The sequence below is a fragment of the Alligator sinensis genome, unplaced genomic scaffold (genome assembly GCF_000455745.1).
Source record: "Alligator sinensis unplaced genomic scaffold, ASM45574v1 scaffold573_1, whole genome shotgun sequence".
Classification (NCBI taxonomy): Eukaryota; Metazoa; Chordata; order Crocodylia; family Alligatoridae; genus Alligator; species Alligator sinensis.
Genome location: NW_005841877.1, coordinates 1397881 through 1416743, shown reverse-complemented (window position 1 = coordinate 1416743; position 18863 = coordinate 1397881).

Below are 18863 nucleotides of genomic sequence, written 5' to 3'. Positions count from 1 at the left end.
ATATCAGGCTGTAGGAATACTGAACTATAAATAAATAAATGCACCATGCCAATTACAAGGCTGATATATTTTCTGCAGTCTTTACTTTCCTTAATAAATAAATGAAAATATTAAATAAAACATTGCATACCCAGAAGAGCCCCCTTCTGCTACTCGCATCCTGGTATTACTTTATTCCAGTCTGTCTCAGATACTCCATTGCAATGACTGGTTAGGTTACACTTGTTAGGAATGCCCTGGAAAGACTGCAAAATACTTTATGCTTTGAGAACAGACTTTCTGATTGTTCACCAAGACTCTCTCAGAAGAAACTCTCTGTTTGGCTCGAGAGTGAATTGGGAGTAATGAAGCTGCACCTTTAAGTATGGGACAAAAGAAAGGGAAGGCTAGAAAAACTACACAACTGTTATCTCATTTTTCAGATATTGCCAATATTCAAATGTTATACTTTAATTTATTTATGATTTATGACTTATTCTCTACTGTCATTAGCCAGTCATATTTCATTTTTCTACATCAGGAAAATTAAGCTATTGACTGCATTTTAACTTAATTTTATTCATTTTTCTGCTAAAATGATTCACTTAAAGAAAGATCCTATTTAAACATTTGTGTTTAGGATCTTGTTGGGAAACAGAAGCTGGTCCCCAGTCTAGCCATTTGAGAGATGGGCCATTAGTTTATGCCTGAGGAAATTAGTGAAATTTATCAATTTAGAATGCCAGGGGTTGGGCAGGTGGCTCCATTTATCACATGACAGGCGCACATTAGCTGATTCATGGTCTGTGTAAAATGGCCAGCACTGAGAGGCCAAAGGCAGGACTATATTAAGGCAAAGGCATTTTAGTTTGCACATAGTTCCTGGAAACAAACAGCTATGTTGTAATCTCCGTTTGTATTTTTTAAAAAGTCTAGTGTGGAAAATTGCAAAGTGAACAATGCAGCAATGCTTACCTGAATCTCCGTGCTGCCTGACACACCACTTTGAGGGTGATGAGCTGCTCATTTATCTCAATAAAGTGTTAATTCTAAGACTTGGAATTAACTTCTGTGCCTAGAGGAAAATGGGGGGACACCACTCGTACCATCTCAGTTGAAACCCATGTAGCAGATGGATAGGGTATAATGGGCCAAGCAGTTCCACTCACCCACTCATGCAGATACCCAGAAGCTATGTATAAACACTTGCAGCTCCATCTCTCCTAGCATATATGGGAGAAGAGGAAATTCTGCTGCTTCTCTTGCTCCCTTGAGGGAGGAGAGATTCTCCTGTTTTGGGAAAAGAAAAAAACGTGGCCCCATAGTGCCATCCCTGCTGCTCTTAAGAGGTCCTGATGACCATTATATTCCCACAGGTTCTCACTCTTTGGGTCAATTATTTGAAGGGTAGCACCAAACAATCCAATTACTGTCAGTAGCAGAGTAGAATGTAACTGCAGCAAATGTCAACAATACAAGTTTAGCAACTCAATATACTAAAAATACCTCTTTCTAGGGCTAAAAAATCTTTACAAGTCACAATCAAACCTGGGAGCTTCCTACCAGCTAATGCTCTTTCTACTTGTGCCAACCCCATGGGCATAACCCCACCCCAGCCTTACTATCCTTGGTCATTCCAGCATGAGCAGGCCAAAATCTTTCCAGGTCCCTTTTCCAATAGAACAGCAAAAAGATCAGGTTACACAGTTGACTCATGGAAAGCGTGGTTTATGTTAATTAGGCTGAAAACAGTGCCCAGGTTGGGCTTAGGAAAGGGGTAGGACTTCAGCCTTGACCTTAAGAACTAGGATGACTATATTATTTTTAAGAAAATCTGGGACACTGTTCCCCACCCCCAAGTCAGCAGTACCTAGGCAGAACAGAGCTGGCTGGGGTTGCAGTCCCAAGGCACAACCCAGAGCCACCTCTCCCAAACACAGGTCCCCTCCAGCAGCGGGGTGAGCAGGAGGTGAGATGGGACCCCTGTTCTCCTTAGGACAGGAGTATGAGCCATCCCACCCCCACCCCCCAGAGAAGTCCTACCCTAACCAGGACTCCACATGGTGGCACTCATTCCCTGAGCCCAACTTATCTGGGCAGCAAGCAGTTTATTTTGCACAATAGTCAGTCAGGGCCAGCCTTAGAGGTGGGCCATGTGGGTGACACCCACAGTGCCGTGGTTGAGGGGTGCCCCCTCCACACACCTACCTGCACATATGTGAACTGCCCACACTCACAGAAGAACTGTCCCTCTGCTCCACCCCAGCCGATCCCTGCCCCAGGCAGGAGGAGTAGTGCCCAGCCCAACCTGCCCCCTACCACTGCTCTGGCCAATGCTCAGAAGGAGCTGGGCCAGGCATATGCAGGCAAGGTGCCAATCTGGGATTTTTGCTTCAGTTTTCACCAACTGGCCAGGACCGTGGGATAACCTAAGAAATCCAGGACTGTCCTGGCCAACTCGGGACATATGTTTATCCTGTTAAAAACAGCAAAGAGAAATTGACAAAGACTGGCTAGTGGAGAAGATTTGCCAACCTCCTACCATTCCAGTGTACACTAGCCTATTTGTTAATTTTCATAAATATGGCATCAAAATTGTAATCTAATGAAACCCAAAGCCATGTTTGAATGTATCTGATAGTCAGAAAGGCTATTTTGCACAACTCCTACCAATACTTACCTTGGTTATCGTCAAACAACTGAACAGATGTGAAAACTGAAGTAGTCTGGCCTTCACTTCCAGTGGTGGTACATCTAAGACAGAGCTAAGGCATGGTAACAGGGCAGGATAGGGACACTTATCCCTTCCACTCTGTGAAAAGACTTCATTGACCCAGGCCGCCAAAAACCTGTCACAAGCAATGTGTTCACAATAGAATAGTGTCACTGAGCCAGATCCCTGTTGTGTGCACCACAATTTGTGGGTTTCTTTCTTTCTTTTTTTGAATAATAGTTAGATGAGTTACCTTGTAAATTACCTTAATCATGCTTGAAAGATTCTAGAGACTGTCAGGAAAGGGAAAGTATGGGGATAGAAAATTAATGTTCATGGGATTTGTCATTTACAGCATTAGGAGAAAACCTGAAAAAATCATGCTTTTTAATCCGTGAAATATTTGAGAGAAAATGAAATAATTCTGACAAACAAAGTATATTGCAAAAAATAAATGTAATGAATGTGAATTCCTTAAGTGTAGATATCAAAACAAATAATGGTATTGCATGATGAAATGCATGAACATTTTCATTATTTGAGAGATATGCTTAAGAAAAGAGAATTTTGTGATTATTTATACAACTTTAGTTTCCTAAGGTATTGGGATGCTAATACAAAGCTATTAATATGGACATTGTTGTTAATCATTTATACATGCAAATGTTACTTACACAAGTAACTACTCACAGATTAATGTGTTTGCAGTTGGGACCCTACATGTGTTTATTATAAAAATGTAGACCCTAAATTTAACTGCCTGGTGCCTTTTGATTTTCTATTATACCAAATCAAGAAGAAAATACTGCAAGCAAAGAAATGGTGTGTCTCTATCAAAGAAAGATAGAAAAAATTATTACTACTTGTATTACTTTATTTGGAGAAAAAGAATGTGCATTACATAAAATGGAAGTGACAGTCAAAAAAGCTAGAATTTCTAGTCTCCATTACATAGAGTGACCAAGCAGGAGTTAAAATAATCTGATCTTTTTTGTGTTTTAGAGAGTAATGTATGCAGAAAAGAATTCTTTATCGATTTAACTGTAAAAGAAGTGGCTGCTGTATATGTATATGCATTCTAGCTGTGTTATAACAGAAAAGCAAAACTACAATAAATCCAGCAGAATTCAATAGTTTATTTAATGCACTGTAGACTTTTGCAGAAAAGAAGTTCCTTAAATTTGTGTATTCTGCTGTTTTAAAAATAAATAAAAAATAAATCCTACCCTTATATCCCATAGATGACTGCCTTAGAAGTTGCTACCTTTTCAAATACATTATCATTCTAATCAAATGTGTCCCTAGTGTTGAGACGATTACTGTAGATTACTCTGTACATTCTTGCTTTGGCAGATTTTGAATGCTGTTTTCAAGAGGCCTACACAATGTAAGCATTGATTAACAGTGTCTTCTTACCTACCACAGAGGTTAAGCAGGGATAAGACCAATCAAAGGGAGAAGTAAAGAAGGATAGTACAGACTGAGAAGCTGCAGAATTCCTGTAGCAGCACAGATGTTACAAATCAACTTGCACCATATGCTCTACAACAAAGTTATCATTGAAAATACTATAATAAAGTGTAGAATGGGCTAATCACAAGTATTTACTGGCCTCTAAGAATCAGTATACAATATTGTTTTGCACTGGTTGTTTGTTATTATTTTTTTGTGTAGGGGAAGAAAATATTGATGCTATACACACATAGGATTTAGACGTTTTTATTTATACCTGTTATTAGAAATGAGTCTGAACCATATCTCAGCTCCAAATCTTGTTTGTGGAAGAAAACAATGTTGTGTCAGGATGTTAATCAGGATTGGTCACTCAGGGAGGTCTGAAACTAGAATTGTGGTTCTGGTCACTGTAGGTGAAGGCTTTTCAGGTTCAGTTCCATTTCTGATAAAAATTTCTTGCTGGGTATTTACAATGTATTACCTATATTACAAATAATGTTTGCTTTTATTAATCCTTTGTGAAAAAGGAATAGCTAAACTTTTACTTATAACACATTTCATATTCTAGTATCCAGTCACCTATCCAATCAGAGGTGGATCAGGGGCTGTGGAGGGAGTGCACTGGTGCACTTGCAGCCCCCTTTGATTCCTGGTCTATCCAAAGTTTAAAACCAACTGTCTATCAATGGCAGCAATTTCTATTCAGGTAGCAGTGAGGTAGTCAGTTGACTTAATGACTCATTATAATTTGCTTTGATTCCTTCTAAACTCTTAATTCCACAGGTGTTAATGACCTTTCCTTTTAAATGGTCTTTAATGGTTCCACTACTCCAGTTTTCCTTCCTTTTGCAATGCTGTTCCATGTTAGCTGCTCCTACTAACGTATCTTCTATTTCACAGCCCTGTTTTTTAACTCTAGCTAGAAACATGTACTCAGATATGGAAATACTAACTCAAGAGAACATTTTTTTTTCTCCAATCTTAAATTGAATAAATTAGGTCTAGACACCTACTTTTACTGAAGATTCTAGTTCCCTGATAACTGAAGAAAAATGTGTATTGTGTTATATATGATGATGCATCACACCATCTGATTTCAAATTCTAGATGCACCACCTTTTCAAATTCTACATCCACCCATGTATTCAGTTAATGTAAGCTGGACGTTTGCAGGGTGGCGGTGGCAGTGGTGGGAGTAGGGGGACAAGATCTTCTAGTTTACTTCAGAAGCCTTCCTTTCTGCAGGTCCATTCATTGCATCTTACAAAGGAGGCTGTCATCTATAAAAGTTAATGCCTCTCTGAACCACTTAATCTCTAAGGTGTCACCCTGCTCTGCCTTCAGACTAAGTACCTCTCTTAACATTGAGAAGAGTAGTAGAGGGCTTGGGTCCACATGTTAAATGTTTCTAGGTGGCTAAATATTCAGATACCAAGGCCTCTATGAACAAAAGGACTTTGATGCCTAAAATAAGACTTGAATGCTGAAGTCCAAAATTAGAATCCTGAAACCCACTGCTTAGATGCTTTAGCTTGATGTGCTTGAAGTGTGTTAAATACCTCAGTTGTAAATATTAATGTTTCCCAGAGATCTAAATACTATTTGTGGGCATGCCTAGAAGTATGTGAATGTTGACAATGCTGAGTAGGTTGGTGCCAATCCCATACTGACCATACTGAAGCCCATCAGTTTCCACAAACAGCAATTTTCCACCTATGTCTTCTGATCCAGTAGCCCTTCTCCGACCATGGCAGTTCAGGCTTCACAGGGAACCTAAGAACAGGCTTTTAAAATTAAAAAAAAACCCTCTTGGATGTGGAAGATCTAGGTTTAATTCCTATTTCTCCAGCATTTAAGCTAGACAAAAGAGTCACACTCTATGTGGCTTAATTTATCTGAATTCTTTTATGTACAATTGAACAGCTCCAATAGAAAAAGTACATAGTGAATGGCCATCCCACCCCAGCACAGATATTATGTTTTGTTATGCCCTATTTCCAAACTCCTAAGACAAGGAGTCTGAATCCCATTTTATAATCATAGAAAGTTAGGGTTGGAAGGGACCTCAGGAGATCATCTAGTCCAACCCCCTGCTCAAAGCAGAATCATCCCCAACTAGATCATCCCAGCCAAAGTTTTGTCTAGCCAGGTTTTGAAAACCTGGGTAACCTGTTCCAGTGGCTTACTACTCTCCTAGTGTGAAACTTCTTCCTAATATCTAATCTAAATTTACCTTGCTGCAACTTGAGATTGTTGCTCCTTGTTCTGTCATCTGCCACCACTGAGAACAGTCTAGCTCCATCCTCTTTCGAACCCACCTTCAGGTAGTTGAAAGCTGCTATTAAATCCCCCCTCAGTCTTCTCTTCTCTAGACTAAACAAGCCCAGGTCCCTCAGCCTGTCTTCTTTTAAGTCATATACCCCAGCCCCCTGAGCATTTTTGTTGCCCTCTGCTGTACTCTCTCCAATTTGTCCACATCCTTTCTGTAGTGAGGTGCCCAAAATGGGACACTACTCCAGATGTGACCTCACCAGTCCTGAATAGATGGGTATAATCACTTTCTTTGACCTACTGGCAACACACCAACCAATGCAGCCCAGTATGCCATTAGCCTTCTTGGGAACAAGGGCACACTGCTGACTCATATTCAACTTAATGCTCACTGTAGCCCCCAGGTTCTTTTCTGCAGAGCTGCTGCCCAACCAGTCAGCCCCCAGCCTGCTCTGGTGCATGGGATTGTTTTGTCTTAAGTGCAGGACTTTGCATTTGTCCTGGTTGAACCTCATGAGATTTCTTTTGGCCCAATCCTCCAATTTGTCTAAATTACTTTACCTCCTAGCCATACCTAAAATCAACCACATCCACTAGCCTCCCTGCATCCACAGAGCCAGTCACCTCATCATAGAAGGCTATCAGGGTGGTCAGGCATGACTTGCCCTTGGTGAATCCATGCTGACTGTTCCTAGTCACCTTTTTCTCCTCCAAATGCTTAGAAATGGATTCCTTGAGGACCTGCTCCATGATTTTTCCAGGAACTGAGGTGAGGCTAACTGGTCTGTAGTTCCCTGGATCCTCCTTCTTCCCTTTCTTAAATACAGGCACTAGGTTTGCCCTCTTCCAATCATTTGGGACCCCTCCTAATTGACATGAGTTTTCCAAGATGATGGCCAATGGCTCTGCAATCACATCAGCCAACTCCCTCAGCACCCTCAGGTGCATCCCATCTGGCCCCATGGACTTGTACATGTCCAGCTTTTCTAAGTAGTTCCTAACCTGTTGTTTCAGCACTGAGGACTGCTCACCTCCTCCCCATACTGTGCTGCCCAGTGCAGTAGTCTGGGAGCTGACCTTGCCTGTGAAGTCTGAATCACACAGAGGAGGGAATGTAAGTTACCCACATCCTAGGTAAGTGCATTAACCTTTGTTGTATTGGGTAAAAGGGGAGTGGCAATACCAACACTTGCTGTCCTAATGACAAACGGAAGAGTGACCCCACTGCTTCATTTTTGAAAGAAAGCATGTCACTGCTGATTTTCAGGAGAGGGTTTTTGGGCTGCAAATCCCATATAGAGAGACAGGTGTCTACTGCAAGTGCTGGGAAGGTTACATAAACCATCCAGGGGAACATAACCTTGTCTATAATGTCTTTCTAGTGTCTTTCTGAGCAGCTCCCTGCTCAGCTCAGCTTGGATAACACTGCACAGGTGCACAGAAAGCCTAGTAGGAGCATCTAAACACCTGCGCCGGGGCAGGGGGGGGGACGTGTTTGGAGCTGCTCTAATTAAAATGCTCACTGCATCTGTGTATTCAGCATCCCACACTTCAAAATAATGGCTGGGGCAGGTAAAGCACCCCCAACATCATTTTGAAATGTGGGGATGCTGAATACATGTGATGGCGAGGCTGCTGGAGCATTCTAATTAGAACACTCCAGCAGACTTGATTAATTAAGTCTGCTCCGACACGTTTTAATTAGAACATATATCAGAGCAGGCATCCCACACGTATGCAGGCACTAGGTGTCCCACTCAGGATTGTGGATTCTACTAGAGGAACTAGGTGCCAAAATGATGGGCATTGGTATGTGCATTGTTGAGGCATAAATCACCATAAGTGGATCTCAGCCCTTATGAGCTTTTCCAAAAGAACCTGAAAATTAGGTATGTAGGAACCTAGAAGAATTTTCAAGTGTCTATTGCATCTAAATACCTTTTAAACCTTCCCTAATGGGAGGCAGTAGCAGACTCCCAGACTTCCTATGTGAACCAACTGCTACAGGGAGATAAAAGCCCACCCATTTCTAATATAAGTTTCAGCAGCTCCAAGAGTTGGTTGGAGAAATTTACTTTACTTTAGCCTTCTGGAAAATAGACCACATTGTAAGGAACAAATTTTATGTATTGCTAGTAAATAACAGTAAACTTGTAACCATTATATTTTTGACAGCTAGTGCAAAGAATTCAGGGAAGATATACCTACAAATGACCGTTTTGCAGAAGCATCTGATTATCAGATGACAATTCTGGTTGAAATTCAGCTTTAACTATCCAAAGTAATTTAGTTTCAAAGGTTAGAAAGTGGTAAGATTGGAACCTGAATCACCAAAGACACTTGAAAACTTAGGTTTGCACTTCTAAAGAACACTGGAGAACTTGGGCAAAGAATCTTTCATAGGAGTGACCTGAGCCAAATTATAACAATTTATAATTTGGATGAGCTGTTTTTCATCTTCTGGTAGCAGGAGTAGAATGTGTAGGTCAGTAAATGTTCAGATAAGTATCACTGGCATGCTGAAAATACTGTATTCAGTGGTGGTTAACCTTTGCTAAAGACCTCATATAGCTCTTGAATAGCCTCAGGAAAGGAACAAAAGCAATTTCCCATTGCAAGTCACAAGTTAGATGCTGCAACAACCCTTGGTTTCTGCCTTTCAGGTATGTCTGGAACCACTGGGGAGCAATTCTACCTGCAATGGCAACAAATTTCATCATTATAGTCAGCAAAAATCTATATTCCTTGGAGACTGGCACAAATGTTGAACTAGGTATGGTAAGATGTGGCATGTGGGAGATGTATGGGCAGGGGTATGTTAAAAACTGGTGGCTCTAGAGAAATAATAGTGATGGTTGGATTTGTACTGGGCCGTTGAGGTATTTATCGAATGCAATAAAGACTCTGAATATTAACAGAATATTTCCCAGGCAATCCTATTTCTTTTTAATAAAATTACAGCTCATTGCCACTGTATTCAGAATCTACTTGAATTGTTTTATTTGTAACAAACAGCTGGTGACATTGACAAAATGTCTTTACTTTTGAGCTTAGCAATGACAACAACAATAAAAAGAGAATTAATTATTCTGAAATTCACAAAAATCTCTTCTATAAATATTAAATACTTATTTTACATATCCTTATTTTATAAGCAAACATTTAAGAACTTATTTCGCATTTAGCAGGTTAAAAATAATGTATTCTTTGTATTAGAGGAAATTATGAAATTTGCATATTTTATTGTTACTCTTCATAGTTTTATTAAAAGGCATATTAAACAGACCCTGTTGGTATATTCAGTGTTACTGTGAGTGTAATGATATCTACTCCCCTATCAGTAATTTCTTGCATTTACTATTAAACACTTGTTAAGATACAGCTTGTAATCACTGTTTATAAAATGAATTACAAGGATAAAAGAGCATTAGTTTTGGTCAACTGAAGTTGGGTTGTAATGAGTTAACTGGGATCATTGTTTCTAGGGCTGTTCATATCCCCAGACTTTCACAGCCCTGGCAAAGGCTGACTCTGTAATAAGTCTCACATTACACGTGGATTAGATTTGTAGAAATCCTGTAACTCAATAGGTACCTGCCTATTCTCTCCTGGCGTCAGCCTGCCTGCACTGCTTTGCTCTGTAGACATACCTGGCATTCCACCCATGCCTCCTCACTTGCTAAGTGGACTGGAGCCTGCCTACCAAAACATTGGGGTATTGTTGTGAAGGAGAAACCCCCTTGACAGACGAGCGAAGTGTGAAGTTAGTCTTGCAATGCCTTATTACCTTCCTATGAAGTATACATGCAGCTCTTTTAAACTTCCTTTATGTTACAGTAATTCTAGAAATAAGATCTTCAGAAGCATTAAGGGGTGGAGATGTGCTCTATAAGTGGACAAAGCCAACACGACCCAAAGGCAGTCCCATGACTACCATCCTGTGTATTTACATCCACAGAGGAGCAAAACAAAAACATATTTGGCACAGCATCAAGCGCCTGAAATAGACTGATTTCTGGGAGCTGTGCCATGTATTTTAAGCAGTTCTGTTTAACATTCACATCTTATTTCACAGCACACTATCAGCTAAGTAATTATTGCGCAAATGAATTAAGAATCTTATAAATTGGACGAGAGTAACATCAAACTCCCAATTTAGAGTATTTAATACACTTTCCTAAAATAAAATAATCTCCCTAATACAAACTGAATCAGGTGATATTTAACTATTAATATTCTTCTTTTAAATCTTCAGTGAATAATTATAGACTCTTATCTTGCAAACATTTCCCTTTTCCTTTGAAGCAGTTAACCAAAATGCATAGTCAGCAGGCTCAGGCTCCAAAATGCTAATTTTCCCCTAATTTTTTAAGGTTTTTTTTGGTGGGTGCTGTTTTTTTGCTTTGTTTTGATACTTATCTACATGTAATAAAATTTAAGGTACCACAGCAGAAGATATTTTTTCCCACTCTGGTATAGAATGGTTTATATGTCATCTGCTGAAGTTAACAGAAAGACCCCAATTGACTTTGATAGGAGCTGTACCATGCTCTGATTTACTTCTAGTGAGATTGAACATGAAATACCACAGGTTATAGTAATATTATGGGACCCTTTTTAATGTTGGATATACAATTGCAGTTGCATAACAGAGTACTAAAGCACAATAAAATAATTGTTCTTCATAATTAGTATATACAGTTTGGGCATGAAATTTGTTAGCTGTGCGTACATGCCAGTGCTCACCTCTGCACAGAGATGGATGTTCCTGAGCACAGAGACTGCCCTTCCTTGATGCCTACAGGGAGGAGATTGAAGCCCAAGTTTCCATTCATGTTGTCTAGCCAGCAAGCTAGTTGTTCATGGAGAGGAGTTAACATAAGGAGTTTACAGCCATCAAAAAAGACTGAATTGTAGAGATGCTTCAACTCTTGATTTGAGGCTGAAAAGGGTGTTGTGCCTTGCTGCGTCACAATGACTTGGAAGGCTAGAACAGTGTGCCTGAATATCCTCAGAAGAAGGCTGTGGCTGAAAGCCAGGATGATAACGTATAACTGAAATGACACAAATACTTAAGGAAATCCTTCTACATGGTGCTTTTTGACACTGTTCTTTCAACTGGCCAGAGTATTTGGTCTTATTTATCTCAGTTTTACAATGTAATTTCCTCAGGGTAGAGACTGTCTTGATTTTGTACAGTGAAAAACTTATCCTAAACGGTCACAATCCTGGCACCATCTTGGAAGACTCTTAACTAAATATTACTGGCTTGGATATAGGTTTTGGTTGAGATTTTTCATTTAGAAATCATATGAGCAGTTACCCACCATAAAATAAAGGCGGTACGAGGCAATACAGGGCATTTTTTTTCTTATTATAACGCTTACTACCTTTATGTATATATCAATCTTATTCCCTGCTGCTCACTTGGCAAAGAAAACTGAAGCATGAAACTGATAGGTAGTATTCAAGGGGAAACAACCTGAAATGACTACAACTTGAGTTAAGAACATTCTTCCTTTTGTTCCTAGTGGTACATTCCTGTAACAACGGAGGGCTTTTTTGACTGGTAAAGAATTCAGTCCATGCACACCTCTTATTTCATTGTTTATACTCCTTCAATCTAGCATAATGTATTCGGGATTTTTTAAAATCATTTAGCCAGCATTAATGATGCAGTAATCTCATTCTGAATGTTAACTCATGGGTGTCCAGTGCTCCTCTGGCTTGAAGAATTGGAGCTCTTTCTTTTTTCTCATTAGTTCAGTGGCATGATTTTCGTGCCAGTTTCATACCAGGCAAATTGCAAAAAGATTGTGAGATTGAAGGACTTGAGTCTGAGTCTCTGGTGACAAGCTTACTGCAGTTCCAATGAGGGTATTTGAGTTTAAAAAATGCTGCCAATTGTAACAAATGTGAAGTGTCTCTTTGACATGAAACCACAACCCATTAAAATGAGCCAAAAATATGACAGTTTCACAGAAGGCCCTTTTTATCAGCTGCACACTTCTCTTGTACATCACTTGGGTCAAATTCAAATGTAAAATCATGGTACCCAAAGGAAACAAACTGTCAAGAGTCTTATACAATATTCACTGAGTCTTTTTTTCCTAAAAGGAGTTAGTACTTATGTAGTTTTCTTGATAGCAAATTGTAAAGAATTTCCTGAATTTCTACAATGGCAGATGAATAAGGGATGAGAAATCCCTTTTTCCATTTCAATACTTCAGCTGAAATAGATGTGTCACAGCCTATGAATTCCTTTAAATGCAAAAAAGTCTAGAAATATGTTTTCAAATGAAATATTTTTCCAAGGTTGAATAATAGTCCCTGCCCCACTCAAATAAGAGAAATTACTTCCCAGTGGTGTGCCAAATTACTTGCTAACTGTTTAGGCAATGGGTACAGGGATTCTTTATGGCAGGTTTGCAGTAGCCTTGATAGATTATTCATATGTCTAATTTATGGAACCTACATTATCAGTTGCATTTTTCTGCTACTGAATTCAGTTAAAAAACAGTAACGTATACTTTTAAAAGACTGCTGTTGAAGTTGTTTTTCCAATCTGTATCCAATCTGTATCTTTCTATTTTCACATGTCCAATCTTGCTTCAGTATTTCTACAGAATAATAAGAGATGCATTATTTGTAATTAACTGTGGCCCAGCTCATATCGATGAGGAATCTATTCCTGTGAGGGGCCACAGAAGGATTGTGATTTTAGATTTTGAGTTTCCCTGAAATGCCCACCTGCAAAACTGACCCATTGTTTCACTCTCCAAAGCCACTGGATTTCCTAAAATCCTCTAAGTCACTGTAGATATTTTTGAGATATGTCCCATGCAAAATGACCTAGGTAGGTTGGAAAAATAATCTGCAATCAATTAGATGAAATTTAGCAGAGACAAGTCCTGCAGTTGGGATGGAATAGTTGCATGCACAAATACTGACTGAGGAATGACTGGCTAGGCTGCAATACTGGACTTGGGGGAAAGCCCTGGGGGTTACAGTAGACAATAAACTGAACACGATCCAACAGCATGCTCCTGTTGTAAAAAAGGCCAACAGTTTGCTGGGTGGGTTGTATTAACACTTGCAAATCAAGGGAAGTGATTCTTCCACTCTATTCAGTACTAAGCCTCACTTGGAATGCTGTGTTCAGTTTTGGGTCCCACATTTCAAGAAGTATGTGGACAGATTGGAAAGAGTCCAGTGGAGAGCAGCACAAATGAGAAGAGGCCTGGGAAGTATTACTTATGAGGAAAGGGTTGTTATGTAGTCTGGAGAAGAGAAGACTGAAGAGGGATTTGATAACAGTCTTCAAGTACCTGAAGGGTGATTATAGAAAGGATGCAGATGAGCTTTCCTCTGTGGCCATAGAGAACAGGACCAGGAGCCCTGGCCTCAAGCTGCAGAAAAGGAAATTGGAGAGGAAGAGGGCCATTCTGTCTATGAACATTAAAACAAGCTACCTAGAGAAGCTGTGGAATATCCACCCCTGGAGATTGTGAAGAGCAGGTTGTATAGACACTTGGCTGTTATGGTTTAGTCAGGGCTGATTCTGCCTCCAGTGTGGGGCTGAACTAGATCCTTTCCAGCCCTACTTTCCTATGATCCTAAAGCACTTCGGTACCTAAAGTGGGAAAATGGGGTTTGGCTAGATTTAGGTACCTATATTCACAACTGAGTTCCTGAAAATCCAACTCAGCTGCTGCTTAATCTTGGAACTACCTAAATCCCATAGGTGCCTAACTTTTTAACTTTACTGTTCCTTGTATGCTTGAGTTATACAACAGCCTACATCTGATAAAACTGAGCATCTTGGTGCCTAGTTCACAACTAAGTCTTCCTGGGATCCAGAAACAAGCAATTCCTTGCTGTACTGCTCATGAAAAATTTGATTGGTTAGGTATTGTCAGAACATCTTAATACATGCCAACACTTTTAGATTCTACATAAAGTTCAATCATGGCCACTGCTTTCTTTTAAAGCATGGCACAAGAAAGATGTGGTGGTAGTGCTGCCACCTACCTTTTATAGCATAATGGTTAAAGCATTAAATGGAGGACCATATTTTAATTTCCTCTGCAGGTACAAGGGTACCCTAACCACCAAACTATGGATTGACATGGGATGATGCGACATACCCTACTTTGACTGTTAAATCTATTAGCAGAGAGAGATAGTTAGCAGTGTTAGTGTGAGCAGGGTAGATGTGTACCTTTATTGACTAACTAAATCAAAGATGTATAACAAAAACTTTCATAAGCAGAGGGCTTACTTCATCAGATGCTGTAATAAGCAGATGTTGTCATCTGCTGATGAAGTAAGCCCTCTGTTTATGAAAACTTAAGATATACATCTCTGATTAAGTTAGTCTATAAAGGTGTAAATCTATCTTCCTTTGGACTGAAACTGTGACACTATGTACAAAAAAATCAAGGTTCATTGGATCAAAGGGATAACATGACCCTGTACCCTTGTGGTTAAGGCACTCACCTTGGATGGTAAAGCATTAGGTTCTGAGCCCAAGAGACAGTTCTAGGAGCAGGAACCAGAACCCAGGTCTTCTCCTATGCCAGGTGAATATCCTAACCACTGAACTAGAGTTCATGTTTTCTTTGGTGGTTTTTTTCTTTTTAACTGGCCCAATGAAACTTGGTGTCTTTCTTGCCTGGAGATATAGCTTTGTCAAGAGGGGTGCAAAGTGCTCTGAGTAGGGATAGCCTATAGACTGGTACCTACAACATTCTTCTGGGAGATGTGTGTTCATAGTCTGACTGAGAAAGAACTAAAATCTGTCTCCTCACTTCTTGGTGAGTGCTCTGATCACTAGGCTGTTGTGTAGATTTATTCAAAAGAAGATAGATAGATAGATAGATAGATATTTGGGGGAGGGGGGGTTCCAGGTGTGGGGCAGGGGGAAAAGGTGTGTCATGTAACTTCAGAAAAAGATTTAAAAATTCTGGACTCCTAAGCTGGGAGAGGATATTCTCTGTCACTTAGGGTCAAAGAGACTTCAAGCTTTGGAGAGGTGCGGATTTAAGATATACCCTTCCCACAGTACTGCCTACTGGCTTGCTTTAGGCAGCTGTAAACTGAGCGTGTTGAATCAAGGCAGTCCTTACTCAGTATGCTGGTTGGTTAAGATCCCATACTGAGACATCTAATTCTCCTTAGGCATCATAAGGGAGACTAGGTGCCTAATACAGGGTTCTTGATTACAGTCTCAGGGCTGCACCCCTAAAAACCAGATGCTTAAAAAGTTCACTAGGACTTGATTTAGTCTTTCTTTTTTCCTGAACTTTAGTAGCTGCCCCTCCAGCTACCTGACAATGCAGATGAGAAATTTAGTGGCCCCAGAATTCTTCCTGAAGTGGACACAACTTTCAAAAAAGAATTTCTAGCCATTAATGCTAACAAAACCAGCATTTATAGAAGCAGAAAAGACATCTAACTTATGTGTAAGGGGATGCTGCTGCATACAACCACCATTTCCTGTGCCTTTTTTATCCGGGAAAGTACTTCCTTTAAATCAATAAAAGAATACACAAAATTGTAGAGAAAAGAAAAAGAGAAACAAGGGACCTGTGAGGATGATCTCTACCACTGTCATAACTTCACATTATGGTCTGTTGATGCAATCAGCTGTGATGGGGGAGGGCTGGGTCCTGTGTGTGGGGTTGCTTCCTCTACCATTTGCTGCCTCATGTGTTGAATTTAATACTGTGTCATACTGTGCATTAGGACAAAGGTCAGCAATAGTCTTGCTGGCACATAGCTTGGCAAGCCAGCACTAAAATCCAGCTACTACTGCTGCTTTTCCCTGCTGCTCTTCTGTGGCCAAAGCTCAGACTAAGCATCCCTCTGCCAAATGCCATGAAAGCCCCCCAGCTTCAAGCTTGATCCAATGGCTCCATGGGCTGGATCCAGCCTGCAGGCCACAGGTTGCTGACCTCTGCATTAGGACATGCCCCGGATCATGCCCTACAACATAAAAATAATTGTGTGATAAATGTGAACACCCCAAACAACAGAAGGGAGCTGGGACCAAACCCTGTATCTGTCTATCTTAACCCCCATTTCACACAGGTCTTGGTTTGGTTAACCAGAAGGTAGCTTTGTAGATCCATTTATCTTGTGGCCTCCCTGCCATTCCTCTGCAGAAATATGCCCCTACTTGAGAGATCTTAAAGCAGGGTGAGAAGCCTCTAGTCCTGACATTTTGGTTCCCCATAGCATACATTCACAGAAAAGGAAGATGTAGTATAGCTCTGTCATACTAATGCATATTTTATTTATAATGTAAAATTAAAATTCATTTTTCCACTTTTTGGTCAGATAAGGAGATTATATTATTTTATTGTTTTACAGTAACACCTAGAGATCTAACCAGGACTGGGGCCCCATTCATCCAGCCCTAAATATAGCAAGAGTTAGTCCTTTTCCTAATGAGTTCTCAAGAGAAATCAGTATAAAAGGGAAAGTGACTTGTCCAAGAAATCAAGCAATATCTCCTTTTTTTATTGTTGCTTTTGAGTAGTCAGTAATTAGTAACCTCAGTTAGGTTCACCTTTTACTATGACTGGCAAGTTCACAGCTCCCCCCCAACCCTTCCAATACTGCGTTAAACAGAAGTGGTGAAATGGGAGAGGGGACACTAATGGGGGGGCAGGGAAAGACACCGCATAAAAGGGATTGTGTTTTAAGTTTTTCAAAACTTCATTATTTTATTCAGTTATAAGCTATTTGCCTAGTGCATACTTCATATCATCTCTTATTTAATGTTTTGTGACAGCTTTAATATAACAAAATTAGACATGCTGCCACAGTAGTTCTGACAACTACCTGGTTTCCATGCACTAAAACCATTGGCTTTTTGCCCAATACAAATAAACCTGAAAGGCTAAAGAGCACATCCAGTGAAATCAAGTAGCCTAAACCGAAAAAGCTGAGATCAGCAACTGGAATAAAATATTGCAATGGAAACCCTTTGACGTTTTGGGCTCAACTACATAAAATAAAGAAAATTGTTGTTAAGCCTGTTACAAAATAAAGGCATTTAAACACCACTGGCATATGATAAAGCTATTAAAAATGTCAAATTACAAATAGAAAGAACTAAAAGATGCTTTTATTTCCTATTTGGTTTATTATAATAGGATCATTTTTGGCATCTTATACTTTCAGACTGTATGCAGACTTTGTATATCAAAGCTGTAATGTCAAGTATATGATCAGAGTGGTCCAAATAAACTTAAAGGACCATATGTAAATATTATAGAAAAACTTTTAACTCCTATGTACAAACCCCCAAAGCAGCATTTATGTCCTTATTGCTTATGAAAACCTTGCAAATGATAACTGAGTACTGCCTGTGTACGTGTGCATCTTATGCCCCAAAATTATCAAAGTCAGTGAGTTAAACAGATATAGTGGGTAATATGTGGAAATCTGAATAGATTTTGGTAACAGGAATCTCTATAAATATTTTTGTCTCTCTCTCACGTTGGCGACAGTCCAGTCTTTTTGATTGTTTCTATTTCTCTCTGTTTTATCTGTGGCCAAATATACTTTTAACCTTGTGGAACCTGACCAAAATATCTGAAGGATATCTAAATAACATGTAGGATTCATAAGGCAATGTGAAATATAAACTCACCTTAGATATCATGGGAGGGCTAAATGACTGAGGAGCTAGACATGCTCTATTTGTAGGCCTGACCTTAGCAGCCACTGATTTCATCATGACTCAAGGAAAACAGTGTGATAGGCCCTTACACTGGTGAGAGGGTAGAAGTAGTAAGGAGAGCACCATGACTTTGCTAGAAGATGGTGCCTGCACACTGAACTACTTAGTTCAGTAGTTTGCTCCATTTCTGTACCTTATCTTCCCTTGGCCTGAGTTGGAAAGACTGAAGATCCCAGTGCTACTCCCACCCCAGTTTGCATATTATGAACCCAGCTTTACATGCCCCACTGAGCAGAACAGAAAAGGTATTTATACATTCTCAAAGAGGGAACTGAATCTAGTGACTTGCCTCAGACCTCTGAAAGGGGTGGATATCAGACTTCTTATCACTGATCTGTCTCAGAAGATGGAGAATGAAGTTAGGTATTGAAATTATTGGCTAGGAGACAACATTTAGAAATGATTTGCACTGAAAGTCTACATGAAGTGCTGCATATCTGGAGAGCGGTGATCTTGTCTAATGGAGAATAATTGATTGAGGGTACATAGTAAGATTGTCTTACATGTGTTAAAGCAGAAGCAAAGGCAGATGGTAGGGCATGGTGGCACCTTGGAGCCTCTTGTTCAGAGAAGCATGCACTTCCATAAGAAACAACTTCAGACACTATGACAAAGCATCAGACAAAGCAGGTTGTATCTGATGAGGCATTTGCTGAATACAACCATTCTATGTGCTGCTAATTTTCAGCTCAA